Raw genomic sequence first — 15,357 nt, forward strand, 5'->3', positions numbered from 1 at the left:
GTCTCCCTCAGAGGTCATGGGTCTTCCAACAGGACAATGACCCAAAGCACACTTCAAAAAGCACTAGAAAATGGTTTGAGAGAAAGCACTGGAGACTTCTGAGGTGGCCAGCAATGAGTCCAGACCTGAATCCCATAGAACACCTGTGGAGAGATCTAAAAATGGCAGTTTGGAGAAGGCACCCTTCAAATATCAGACACCTGGAGCAGTTTGCCAAAGAAGAATGGTCTAAAATTCCAGCAGAGCATTTTTAAGAAACTCATTGATGGTTACCGGAAGCGGTTGGTCGCAGTTATTTTGGCTAAAGGTTGTGCAACCAAGTATTAGGCTGAGGGTGCCAATACTTTTGTCTGGCCCATTTTGGGAGTTTTGTGTGAAATGATCAATGTTTTGCTTTTTGCTTAATTCTCTTTTGTGTTTTTTCATTTAAGACAAATTAAATGAAGATAATAATACCAAAGAATTTGTGTTTGCTATCATTTTCAGGAAGAAACCGAGTATTATCTGACAGAATTGCAGGGGTGTCAATACTTTTGGCCACAACTGTATGTATATATCTATATATACCTGAGTTACGTATCCTACCCATACTGATTGGTGACACTTATAGACCCACGCTACAAGGAGAACTTTATATCTCTTATTCCAGAGGCAGACAGGTGTACTAAAATGTTGGAGGACCAGAGGGTCCTTTGGGAAAACGCTGACAGCAGAGGTCTCAGTTCATTGGCGAAGCAAGGAGTACAGGTGAGAGAGACACAACTCCAATCCAGCAGACGCAGTGGTACACTGGCAAAGTTCGGGGAGAGTTTTCTCAGACCATCCCATCGCCCTGACCCCGAGGCACGGGGGACTCCAACAAAGAGTGCAAAGTTTGGGAAAATGCTGAGGGAGTACCTTGCTGACCACACCAACGTCCTCTGTCATTCCTCTGTGCCTTATAATTGTTGGTTATCCACGCTGAACACGTGGCATGAACTTGCTCTCTCTACTGCGCACGTGCGTGGTACTCATGGTCAAGGAACGCACAGCGCCTCGCTCTCTGGTGGTCAGTGGGCACACAGCGCCTCGCTCTCTGGCAGTATCACTTTTAGTGGCGGGAGCCAACGGGAACAGTCCTTTGCAGCGCCAGTGCTCTAAGGATGGAACACACTGCTCAGCCTCCTATGCGCTGCTTGTCCACGCCAAAAATCTCTGCTGTCATGCCCGCTTTCTCTTAAGCTGGCCCCCTGCCTCTAGGTCACTGGGTCTGTATGTCTGCTACAGTTCGCCGCGGCGTCGGCGCTTTGGGTGCGCAGTGCACTGCCCCCCTTGCTGCTCACACGCTCACAGCTGGGGACTCACTCCTACTTTGCATTTTTTTCCTCAGCTTCCGGACAGGTTCCCTGTCTAAACATGCCCCCTCTTCCTGGGTAATGGGGTCTGTCCATTCCCCTATTCCTTCCCCTGGGAAATAGGGGACGCAGCCTTGACAATTCTGGACCGATGCAGCACATGTACCCGCAGCCCGGTCATCCTGACCCCGTACATATCTGGCCAATCAGTTCTTTAATGCAAGCATCATTACATCCAGAACAGTTTCATTTTGAAGGACTTTGTGGCTCATATCAATCCACAAGATGACACTAGTCATCTTGTCTCCTAGTCTCCAGCATCTATACTACCCAGTTGCACACAGTATGTTACCTGCCTCACTGAGAGACTGCTTTGAAACAACCACTTGGGAAGTGCTGCAAGATTCATATGGTGATGACATGGATGGTCTCACACACTGTATAACGGACTACATTAATTTCTGTGTAGACATCATGGTACCCACAAAAGTAGTGAGGTGCTTCTCTAACAATAAACCAGGGATCAGCCCCGGAATAAAGGCTCTTCTCAAAGAGAAGTTGGCCTTCAGATCAGGTGACAAGGGCAGGCTGAGAGAGGTGCAGAAAGATCTGAAGAATCTAATCAGGCAGGGAAAGGCTAATTATAAGACAAAGATTGAACTGAAATTGTCACAGAAAAGGATTCATGAAGTCTGGGAGGGTCTAAAGTCTATATCTGGGCATAGACAGACTGTTGCCAGGATGGTTGTAAATAAAGAGGGGCTTAATGAACTTAATCTATTCTTTAACAGATTTAATCACACACTGGCTGCTCCTGCCCCTGCATATCATTCACACCTCTCTGCTACAATAACCTCACCCCCTGCTGCAACTTGTCAACTGAGCCAGGGTCTGTTCTTCACAAGTACCCAGGTTGCAAAAGAACTGGATAAGATCAAAGTTTTGAAGGCTGCAGGTCCTGACGGTGTTGAGGTAGGGCTAAATTAACCCTTCACGGTTGAGCCAGTGATTTCCAAATTAATTCACAGGGCGTTGCTAGCAACTGGGAATGACCACACGGAGACGGGGGTCTCTGTACGGGAGGATCGAGGCAGATCACTGAGCCCCTTTACTGAATCTCACATTACATAGCATTCTGCTTAATTATGCAAAGTATACAGCTACCAATAGAATCGTAATACATGTAAGCCAATAGTATTGTAAGAGAATCAGAATATGTCCCTAGCTGCGTGACGTAGAATATAGAACAATAGCACATTCTTTTAGGGTCTCATCTCATATCTTATATCTTGTACAAGCTGGAACAGTCTGGTTTCATAACAGCCGTGAACTTTCATCTAGTTAAGTTACAAAATTTAACTCGTAAACAGCAAAATGGCGTCGCAAGCACAAAAATGAATCCCGGAGAACAAGATGTCCTGTACATCTGAATACTGTACTTCACAACGGCATCAGTGCAAGGCTAATCAAAACCTGCGGGCACCAGCTGAGTGAGATCATTACATATCTGTTCAATATGAGCCTGAGAATAGGTATAGTACCACAATTGTGGAAATTATCGTGTGTGGTACCAGTTCCGAAGAAACCTTATCCGAAAGACCTTAATGACTATAGACCTCTAGCATTGACATCACACCTGATGAAGGTACTAGAGAGATTGGTTCTCACACGTCTCCGTCCTCTAGTGAGCTCGGATATGGACCCTCTCCAGTTTGCCTACAGGCCGGGCATTGGTGTGGATGATGCCATTATCCACCTTCTAGATAGGACTCTCTCTCACCTGGAGAAACCTGGGAACACTGTGAGAATGTTCTTCGATTTCTCTAGCGCTTTTAATACCATACAGCCAGCTCTACTGAGAGACAAACTGGGCCTTGTTGGCGTGGACCTCCAACTCTCCACCTGGATCCTTAACTACCTCACGAACCGACCTCAGTTTGTAAAGGTTCAGGACATTGTGTCAGACACAGTGATCTGCAATACAGGGGCACCTCAAGGTACAGTTCTTGCCCCTTTTCTCTTCACACTGTACACTGCGGATTTTAAGTGCAACTCTTCTAGCTGCTACTTGCAGAAGTATTCTGATGACTCTGCAATAGTAGGCCTCATCTCAGGAGGAGATGAAAGAGAGTACAGAGATACTAACCAAGCTTTTGTGGAGTGGTGTCAGAGGAACCACCTTAGGATTAATTCCGTGAAGACCAAGGAATTGGTGGTGGACTTTCGCAAGGGAAAAAATCCACCAGTAGTGGTGAACATTCAGGGAAATGACATTGAGATAGTCGACACCTATAAGTACCTTGGTGTGATCCTCAATAATAAGCTTGACTGGGCCCATCACTTGGATGCAGTGTACAGGAAGGGCCAAAGTAGGCTTTATCTGCTCTGAAGGCTGAGGGCCTTCGGAGTTAGAGGGGCACTCCTTGCATCCTTCTCCAATTCTGTTGTGGCATCAGTCATCTTCTTTGGTGTGGCGTGCTGGGGTAGTGGCATATCAACCAGGGACAGAAATAGGCTGGACAAACTGATTAGAAGGGTCAGCTCTGTCTTGGGATGCCCCCTTGATCCAGTTCAGGAAGTAGGCGACAGGAGGATACTGGCCAAGGTGAGCTACATGGTGCAGAATGATTCCCATCCCATGCATGAGACCGTGACAAAGATGTGCAGTACTGTCAGTGACCGGCTACTTCATCCTAAATGTGAGAGGGAGCGCTATCGAAAGTCCTTCCTTCCTGCTGCAGTTAGGCTGTATAACCAGCACTGTCCAAAATGGAGAACGACCCAAACAGTGAACTGATAGATCCAAAGTTGTGATAGTCCGGTTACATCTTTTTTTTTTTTTTTCGTATATGTACCTTTATGCATCTGTATCTGTACTTGTTCCTGCCTTGCTGCTGTAATGCTCTGAATTTCCCCTTGGTGGGACGATTAAAGGATTATCTTATCTTATCTTAGTCTCATACTTCAAAATTTTGGTGGTAAATCAATTCCCCATTGTTAGGTTGTGTATGTTTTGACTTATGACTTTGGACGGCTCAGTCCACATACGCTTTCCAGACGCCAGCCATTTAACATTTCCACTGGCCATCCAGACTCTCTACTTTGTCCTTCTTTTGGCTACCATTGCAAGGATTTATTTATTTCAGTAAACGAGATTTTTCTGATGAAGGTCCTATGCTGGACCGAAAACGTTTAAACCTTTCTGTCTGGATGCACAAAATAAAAGTGTCTGAATATTTCACATATTGACTGCAAAGATTTTTGTCATTTTTTGATTGATGGGTTGGATACCCGACTTGAGCACCAACAACCAAGCTATTCCTGAGTGCCGTGCTCTCTTTATAGGATTGATTTGACTTATGTAACATCAATTGGGTGATAATTATTCACACCTATTTGCTTCACAATATATTCATCTTTTTCTTCAAGGCTTCGGAATATAATGTTGTAAAAGTGAAAGCAAATTGGTGAAGAGAGTTTTAACTCAAATGTGAAACTAATTGTCATCTTTACTATTTCTCCATTCCGTGTGCGGCTAACCACCTCATTGATCTTATTGAGTTTCTTTGGCAGGAAAACAACAGCTCCATCAATACCATGTGTTTTTCCTATTAATTCATCATGCTTGTAAAGCAGAGGTGAGATTAGGGATCTAAATTACATCTGTGGACTGTAGTAAAAATGACACTGTGCAAGACCCACTAGGGTCTAGCTACCAATTTGACATACCATATATACTCGAGTATAAGCCGACCTGAGCATCACCCGAGGCCCCTAATTTCGTCACAAAAAACTAGGAAAACTTATTGACTTGAGTATAAGCCGAGGGTGGAAAATGCAGCAGCTACTGGTAAATTTCAAAAATAAAAATAGATACTAATAAAAGTAAAATGGTGGCCCCATAAGATGCTCCATATTAATATATGCCCCATATAATGCTGCACAAAGGTTAATGGTGGCCCTATAAGATGCTCCATATTAACCCCTTTCTGTCATATGATGTACTATCCCGTCCATGTGACCTGGGACTTAATTCCCATGGACGGGATAGTACGTCATAGCGATCAGCAGCGCTCACTGGGGGAGCGCCGCTGATAGTGGCCGGGTCTCAGCTGATTATCACAGCTGACACCCGGCACTATGTGCCAGAGGCGGTCACGGACTGCCCCCGGCACATTAACCCCTGGCACACTGCGATCAAACATGGGCATAGGGAAGAATCACGCAGGGAACAGTGCAGGCCCCCGGATCCAAGATGGCCGCGGGGGCCTTCGGGGTCCTGCAGGGAGGTGGATTTCTCAGTGCCTGCTGAGATTAGGCGTTGAGAAAGCCTCCTGCAGTACATGTCAGATCGCTGATCTTACACAGTGCACTGCAAAGTGTCAGATCAGTGATCTGACACTTTACAGCAGAGGTCTCAAACTCGGCAGAGTAAATGTGCCGCACATAAAAAAAATTTGAGCTGGCGGGCGCCATTCCTTTCAAACTTAATACACCTCGTACACACACGGCTCCGCTCCATCCACCTCATACATACGTGGCTCCGCTCCGTACACCTCGTACACATGCGACTCCGCTCTGTACGCCTCGTTACTGTAGCCATTATCAAAGTGATCAGACCCATAGAAAACCTTGAAATAATCTTAAGCCAACCTGTTAATAATCATATCAAATTATAGATGCCGATACAGTTGAAAGCAGTAATGAAGGAGAGAGCATCATGTGATGCTCCCTCTCCCATCACTCGCCTCTGACTCAGCATGTACCAACAGGGGAGCCGATTTGAAGCTGAGAAGCTCTGCAGTATGCAGAAGCGAGAGCAGCAGGTAAGTACTGTGTGTGTGTGTCTGCTGTACTATTCTGTGTATGGGGGGACTGCACTATACTGTGTTGTGTATGTCTGCTGAACTATAGTGTGTATGGGGGGACTGCACTATACTGTGTTGTGTATGTCTGCTGAACTATAGTGTGTATGGGGGGACTGCACTATACTTTGGTGTGTGTGTGTGTCTGCTGTACTATACTGTGTGTGGGGGGACTGCACTATAGTGTGTTGTCTGCACTATACTGTGTGTGGGGGGGCCTCCACTATACTGTGTTGTGTATGTCTGCTGCACTATAGTGTGTATGGAGGGACTGCACTATACTTTGGAGTGTGTATATCTGCTGTACAATACTGTGTGTGGGGTTGACTGCACTATACTGTGTTGTCTGCACTATACTGTGTATAGGGAGCTGCACTATACTGTGTTGTGTATGTCTGCTGCACTATAATGTGTATGGGGGGACTGCACTATACTTTGGTGTGTGTTTGTCTGCTGTACTATACTGTGTGTGGGGGACTGCACTATACTGTGTTGTCTGCATTATACTGTGTGTGGGGAGAATGCACTATACTGTTTTTTTGTGTGTCTGCACTATTCTGTGTGTGTGGGGGGACTGCACTATACTGTGTGTTTGGGGGACTGCACTATACTTTGTATGTGTGGGGGCTGCATTAAACTGTGTGTGGGGGCTGCATTATACTGTGTGGGGGGCTGCATTATACTGTGTGTGGGGGCTGCACTATACTTTGTGTGTGTTTGTGGGGGGATGAATTATACTGTGTGTGTGGGGCTGCATTATACTCTGAGGGGGCTGCTTTATACTCTGGGGGTCTACATTATACTGTGTGTGTGGGGGGGCTGTATTATAATCTGAAAGGGCTGCATTATACTCTGAGGGAGCTGCATTATTCTCTGAAGGGGCTGCATAATACTGTGGGTGTGGGTTCTGCATTATACTGTGTGTGAGGGCTGCACTATGTGTGTGTGTTTGTGGGGGGCCGCATTATACTCTGAGGGGCTGCTTTATACTCTGAGGGGGGTTGCAGTATACTCTATCAAGGACCATGGGAGCGCATTTTACTATATGTACTATATGGGACCTGCATTATACAGTATCAAGGACTATCTGCACCAATCATTCTCCCTCAGCCAGAGTAAGGGTAGGTGCATACGGTCAGTAAATGATGTGGGTTGGATGCTGCGTACCTGTGCAGCATCCAGATGTTACAGCATAGCGGATGGGATTTCAAGAAATCCCATGCCTACTGTGCGTGCACCGATGCCCACGGATCACCCAGAGATGGACATGTGGCGTGTCTCTCCAGTTCGCAGCATGTCTATTTATCTTGCAGAGACACAAGCCTCCGTAAGATAAATCTCACCCGTACAATGTATTTGAAGGTTTAATTCCGCACAGTAAAATGGACACATTCAGAATCACCTGCATTCAATAGCTGGCAACACTATGAACGTAGCGGACATGCGCTGCATACAAATCGCTGCCAATTACTGAACGTGTGCAGATACCCTAAAAATTCCAGGAAACAAGCGTTGAATGACTTCAATATTGTCGATCGGGCTCGTTTAGCGGCCTGAACTCAGCGCAAGTAAATACAACAGAAATGTTTCTGAGTGATGGAGCGATATGTGAGCATTTGCAGACCCACTTTAAGCTTTTGCCAAGGGCCCCACTTTGTCTAAAACCGACCCTGCATGGCGGACGCATCCCTCAAAGATCAACCCAACCCACCTCGTCAAGGAATCTCTGAAAAGGGACATCTCATTTGGTGTAAAGTTCATTAATAAAACCTAGTTGAAAAAATGATTTTTAGCCCCAAATACATGAATTTTAAGGAAAAAATACCCATATCCCAACAGTAGAAAAGTGAAGGGTATATGTCAAAGACTGAAATAAAAAAAAAAGTTGAGAGTTAAAAAAAATTGGGGGCAATAAATATTATAATATGATTACACAGACAACATTTGTCACAGTAAGTACAGGTATAAATGTGAAACTATCACATTTTCTGCTTTTATTTTTAAGAAAGTTTTTTGCATTCAGGAAACTTTCTGATGTTCTATTCTCTTTAGATTTATTTGTGAGAATACTGACGATCTGCTGACAAAACCGTTCACTGGTGGTATTGATGATGATGGTAGTGATGATCTCACTGGTGGTAATGATGATGATGGTAGTAATGAGCTCACTGGTGGTAATGATGATGATGGTAGTGATGATCTCACTGGTGGTAATGATGATATTGTTGATGTTGTCCATCTTGAACTGTCCTCCCACCTCTCCTCCTGCTCCCTCTTTGACCGCTTACAATCAGGCTTCCGACTGCACCACTCAACTGAAACTGCCATAACTAAAGTCACCAACGACCTACTAACCGCCAAGAGCAAGCGACAATACTCAGTCCTTCTTCTCCTGGACCTGTCTTCTGCCTTCGACACTGTGGACCATTCCCTCCTGCTCCAGATTCTCTCATCTCTGGGCATCACAGGCTTGGCCCTATCCTGGATCTCATCATATCTAACAGACTGATCATTCTGTGTCTCCCACTCCCACACCACCTCCTCACCTTTCCCATTATCTGTCAGTGTTCCTCAAGGCTCAGTTCTAGGACCCCTACTCTTCTCCATCTACAACTTTGGCCTGGGACAGCTCATAGAAGTCCACAGCTTGCAGTATCATCTCTATGCCGATGACACGCAGATCTACCTATCTGGACCTGACCTCACCTCCTTACTGACCAAAATCCCACAATGTCTGTCCGCTATTTCAGCTTTCTTCTCTGCTCGCTTTCTAAAACTGAACATGGACAAAACAGAATTCATAATCTTTCCCCCATCTCACTCTACCCCTCCACCAGACTTATCCATCAATGTCAATGGTTGCTCACTTTCCCCAGTCCCGCATGCTCGGTGCCTCGGGGTGATCCTCGACTCTGCCCTCGCTTTCAAGCCACTTATCCAAACCCTAACCTCCTGCTGTCGCAATCTCAAAAATATTTCCCGGATCCGTGCATTCCTTGACCATGACACCGCAAAAACACTAGTGCATGCCCTTATCATCTCCGGCCTTGACTACTGCAACCTCCTACTCTCTGGCCTCCCCTCTAGCACTCTGGCACCACTCCAATCCATCCTACATTCTGCTGCACGACTAATCCACCTGTCTCCCCATTATTCCCCAGCCTCTCCCCTATGTCAAGCCCTTCATTGGCTTCCTATTGTGCAGAGGTTCCAGTTCAAAACCCTAACTATGATATACAAAGCCACCCACAGCCTGTCTCCTCCTTACATCTGTGACATGGTCTCCCGGTACCTACCAGCATGCAACCTTCGATCCTCTCAAGATCTCCTTCTCTACTCTCCTCTTATCTCTTCTTCCCACAACCGCATACAAGACTTCTCCTGTGCTTCCCCGATTCTCTGGAATTCCCTCCCCCTACACATCAGACTCTCGCCTACCATGGAAACCTTCAAAAAGAACCTGAAGACCCAGCTCTTCCGACAAACCTATAACCTGCAGTGACCCACAGTCTACTGATCCGCCGCACAACCAGCTCTACCCTCTCCTAGTGTATCCTCACCCAACCCTGTAGACTGTGAGCCCTTGCGGGCAGGGTCCTCTCTCCTTTTGTACTTATGTGTGTCTTGTACTGCTCATGTTTATTGTACTTGTCTATATTTGCCCCTTTTCACATGTAAAGCGCCATGGATAAATGGCGCTATAAATTGTATAATAATAATAATAATAATAATAATAATAATAATGTTGTCTATAAATCTTGATTGTATTCTTTCTTCGTCTCTTTCAGCCTTCCACTGACCTTACCCAGTCCACTATTTCCTCTTTTCTGATATTGAAGGGACGCTCTGTTTGTGAAAAACAGGAGAAGATAATGTAATTATTTCTTTGGGTGTAATGGAGGAGGCCAACTCAAAATTAGTAAAGGTACTGTCACACTAAGCGATATCGCTAGCAATATCGCTATAACTTGTGACGTTATAGCGATATTGCTAGCGATATCGCTGTGTGTGATACTTACCTACAACCCGCTCCCCCCCGGTTATCGCTGATCGCGCGAGAACGTTCAGGACCGCTTCTCGTCGTCAGCTTCCTGTTGTGATGACGAGCGACGCGTGGAGCCGGGCGGGAGGATGCAGGATCGCCTGGTGTGACAGGTAAGTAGCGACCCCCGTCCCCAGCGATGTCGCTGGTGAGATCTGCCAGTGTGGCAGCTCACTAGCGACCACTTAGAGATGCACCAGCGATCCTGACCGCGTCATATCGCTGGTCGGGATCGCTGGTACATCGCTAAGTGTGACAGTACCTTTAGGCCTCATTCAGATGTTTTGGGGTTGTTTTTGCATGCAAAGAGAAAATTTTCATCCATTTTTGGTCAATGTGTCCGCTTTTTCCATCACGGTACAATCGTTTTTTCCTCTATCCAAAAAATAAGTTCTCCTACCCTTTAAGCAGCAAAAAAAAATATGCAGTTCATTTGCTTTTTTTTTATAGACCCACATTATTGTACTTACCTGGGTCATCACTTATTATTTCTATCAGCTCATCTTCTTCCTGAACCTTTGTTTTGTTACTGAAAATAGGAAATAGAGAAAATCTTTAATCTCCTTATCATGGGCAGGAATTCTAGAAGGAAGCAATGTGCAGAATAATGCATTGTCCAACTCCAGGAAATGCACCCTATTAAGAGCGGTTATAGGAAGCTTCGCCCCCAGCAATTTGCCTCCAGCAGTTTGCCCCAGGTACATTTTGCCCCCAGCATTTGGCCCCCAGGATGTTTCGCCACCGCACACTTCGCCCCCAGCGTTTCGCCCCTGGATGTTTCGCCCCCGGATGTTTCACCTACAGCATTTTGTCCCTGGATGGGTCGCCATCTGATGTTTCGCCCCTAGCATGTTGACCCCTGATGTTTCACCCTCAGCTTTTGGGGTCAACATGCAGGGAACAAAACATCTAGGGCTGAACATACCTGAGGGTAAAATATACAGGACCCCAATTGCTGGGGATTCCTGTGGCTGCCTTTTCAGCAGCTCACCCAGTGTCTCATCTGGCTGGCCTTAAAGGAGTATTATCACCCTAGAACACAAAAAAACTGACATACTTACCTGTCACAGCTGCAGCTCCTTGGGTATGGGGCGAAATGTGCGGGGGTGAAATGTGCGGGGTCGAAACACCCTGGGGGCAAAATGCTGGGGGCGAAATGTGCAGGGGCGAACTGCTGGGGGCGAACTGCGGGGGGCGAAACATCCAAATCCCATATAACACAGTCCACATAGTATATAACACAGCCACATAGTATATAACACAGTCCACATAGTATATAACACAGCCCACATAGTATATAACACAGCCCACATAGTATATAACACAGCCACATAGTATATAACACAGTTCGCATAGTATATAACACAGCCACATAGTATATAACCCACCAACATAGTATATAACACAGGCCACATAGTATATAACACAGGCCACATAACATATAACATAGCCTATAAAGTATGTAACACAACCACATAGTATATAACACAGTCCACATAGTATATAACACAGTCCACATAGTATATAACACAGCCCACTTAGTATATAACACAGCCACATAGAATATAACACAGCCCACATAGAATATAATACAGCCCACATAATATATAACACAGCCCACATAGTATATAACACAGCCACATAGTATATAACACAGCCCACATAGTATATAACACAGCCACATAGTATATAGCACAATCCACATAGTATATAACACAGCCACATAGTATATAACACAGCCCACATAGAATATAATACAGCCTACATAGAATATAATACAGCCCACATAGTATATAAACACAGCCACATAGTATATAACACAGCCACATAGTATATAATACAGCCACATAGTATATAACACAGGCCACATAGAATATAACACAGCCCAAATAGTATACAACACAGCCACATAGTATAAAACACAGCCCACATAGTATATAACACAGCCACATAGTATAGTGTATAACACAGCCACATCGTATATAACACAGGCCACATAGTATATAACACAGGCCACATAGTATATAACACAGGCCACATAGTATATAACACAGCCAACATAGTATATAACACAGTCCACATAGTATATAACACAGCCCACATAGTATATAACACAGGCCACATAGTATATAACACAGCCCACATAGTATATAACACAGGCCACATAGTATATAACACAGCCCACATAGTAAATAACACAGTCCACATAGTATATAACACAGTCCACATAGTATGTAACACAGCCCACATAGTATATAACACAGCCCACATAGTATATAACACAGTCCACATAATATGTAACACTTCCCACATAGTATATAACACAGCCACATAGTATATAACACAGCCACATAGTATATAACACAGCCCACATAGTATATAACACAGCCCACATAGTATATAACACAGCCACATAGTATATAACACAGCCACAAAGTATATAACACAGCCACATAGAATATAACACAGCCACATGGTATATAACACAGCCACATAGTATATAACACAGCCCACATAGTATATAACACAGGCCACATAATATATAACACAGTCCACATAGTAAATAACACAGTCCACATAGTATATAACACAGCCAAATAGTATATAACACAGCCCACATAGTAAATAACACAGTCCACATAGTAAATAACACAGTCCACATAGTATATAACACAGCCAAATAGTATATAACACAGCCACATAGAATATAACACAGACCACATAGAATATAACACAGCCACATAGTATATAACACAGCCACATAGTATATAACACAGGCCACATAATATATAACACAGCCCACATAGTAAATAACACAGTCCACATAGTATATAACACAGCCACATAATATATAACACAGCCACATAGAATATAACACAGCCCACATAATATATAACACAGTCCACATCCCCCCTCCCCCCGAGAATGGCCCCACAGTCCAGAACTCACTGATATATTAAAAAACTCCACAATTTTCACCTCTCCTCGTGCCATGCGCTGCTCCCGTCTGGCTCCTACATAAACATAAAAAGTACCAGCACAAAGTCAAGAAAATTTCATGTATATAAACTCAGATACATATCAGAAAATACAGAGAAAAAAATGAGTTTACCATATACAACGAAAAATAAGTATTTATTAATACAGAAGTTCATCAATTACATAAATAGTAACATGTACAATAAAATATATCATGTGTCAATTAGTATGTATGAATACACATGATCCACAAGACTGATGGCCACAGACTATGAGCAGAACATAATAGCAGGACAGAGCAAAAAATAACCTATGTCAAACCAATAGTAATAGAAAGAGTTAATGTAAACATCAGGCAGCTGATTCACTCAGTATCAGGAGGCTCATATAGCCAACCATGCAGTGCAATGGTATGCTGAACAAGTGCCCCTAAATCATAAACATCACCATGGTAGTGTGGGAGGAATGGCCCCCGTCGAGTGTCCGGACCGGAACCAAGGGAGTCATCATCTGGGTTCCGGGGGAAACTGTCCCCGGGGGACAGAGTTCGTGGACAGGCTGTTGTGACAGACAGATGGGCTGGGGGAGGGAACAATATAAAGGAGGCGGGGAATCCCCGGGACGATGAGTGAGCAGACTGTGACAGAGGCAGCAGGAGACTGTGAGAGCGACTGCAAGATAGAGCGACCTACCAGTGCCAGGGAAGATGCCGACTGAGGACTCCAGAGGGACGGTGGCAGGGCGATCATCCGAGATTTGCTGCCCCGCTCCAGCCCGCGGCTGCAGCCTACCCGCGGCCGCTGCCATCTCGCTCCACCCCGCGGCAGCGACCTGTTACCCGCCACCCGCAGTCGCCCTGCTCTCACCAGTGTTCGCGGCAAGTACAGTGCCGCCACCGGCCACCACTGTCCCGCACCGGTTCGCAGCAGGGGCCGAGCCTCTGCTGGCCGTGGACTCCCCGTCGCAGCCGTTAGCTGCGCGGGTGGTCTGTGATTCGCCACCCTACATCGCTGCCACTTGCCCCAGTCTGGGAACTGCGGCCCATCCGTCCAAGGACTCAGCCGGGGCCTGTGGGGCCCCAGTGTCATCAGAGCGCTGGAGCGTTCGAAGACTACGCCAACGCCTCAGCAACTGGGCCCAGCGACTACTACGCCGAAAGACCACCATCCCGAATGGCGAGGGACGCCTGGACGGCTAAGTTGACTATATATTTACGGACCCGTAGTCAGCCATACCGCGGCCCTATAGTGACCGGCTATTGCCGGAAGTAGTTGTGTTCTACCCGTTTGTGTTTGCTTGTTTTAGAGCCCCTGCGAGGGCAACCCGTGTTACTGTGGCACCCCTGAGGCTTCAGTCGCCACAGAGGTACTGCACCTCCTCCTGAGGTGTGGTGCCCCACCATCCAGGTAAGGTGAGAACTCCTGACCACGCTGCAACACTCGCATCCCACACAACATGGTAGTTCAGCAAAGCCACATTGCGGCTCCTTGCTTAGAGGGTAGCAGAGCACCTTTGGTGGTTCCCTGCTTGGAACACGAAACGTGCTGGGAGGCGGGTGGAGTTTAGACTACATAAAGAGCAGGAAGAGTTAGTTAGTCAGTCAGTCAGAGAGAGAGAGAGTCACTCGGAGAGGAGTGAGGATTCCTGGAAGAGGGATGGAGGAAGGAGTGCTGCAGCTGCCTCAGTGATCTGAGCCAGCTGGCACAGGAAAGGAAAGAAGGAGAAAGACATTGGACTGAAACCTGACCTTCTATGAGAGAGAGGGATTAGTACAGAATGAAGGAGAAAAATGGAACAGAGAGGACGTTGGTTAGAGGAGAACCCTGCCTAGAAGTTCTAAACGCAAGGCCGGGGCCCGGTCCCCGAGGTTGTATGGATACTGAAGGCTCTGCAGCAGACACCGGTGGAGTAGTGAGCTACTCCCATCTAAGACTTGGGGGCACAACAGCAACTTGGATAGTGAGCTGGGACTCAGGAGTAAGGCGTCCCCGAAGCAGGCTACAGCTGTCTGCTGTACAAGTAGAGTTCTTGGGAACATCTGTCAGGAGGCACTCCAGTGTAACTCAGTACTAGGAGTACTTCAGTAAAAGGCGCTATAGAGGAGACATTCAGAAAGGTACATGTTGGCGGAGTGTTC

Source organism: Dendrobates tinctorius, unplaced genomic scaffold (genome assembly GCF_039654945.1).
Source record: "Dendrobates tinctorius isolate UK_male_01 unplaced genomic scaffold, ASM3965494v1 ptg000038l, whole genome shotgun sequence".
Lineage (NCBI taxonomy): Eukaryota > Metazoa > Chordata > Amphibia > Anura > Dendrobatidae > Dendrobates > Dendrobates tinctorius.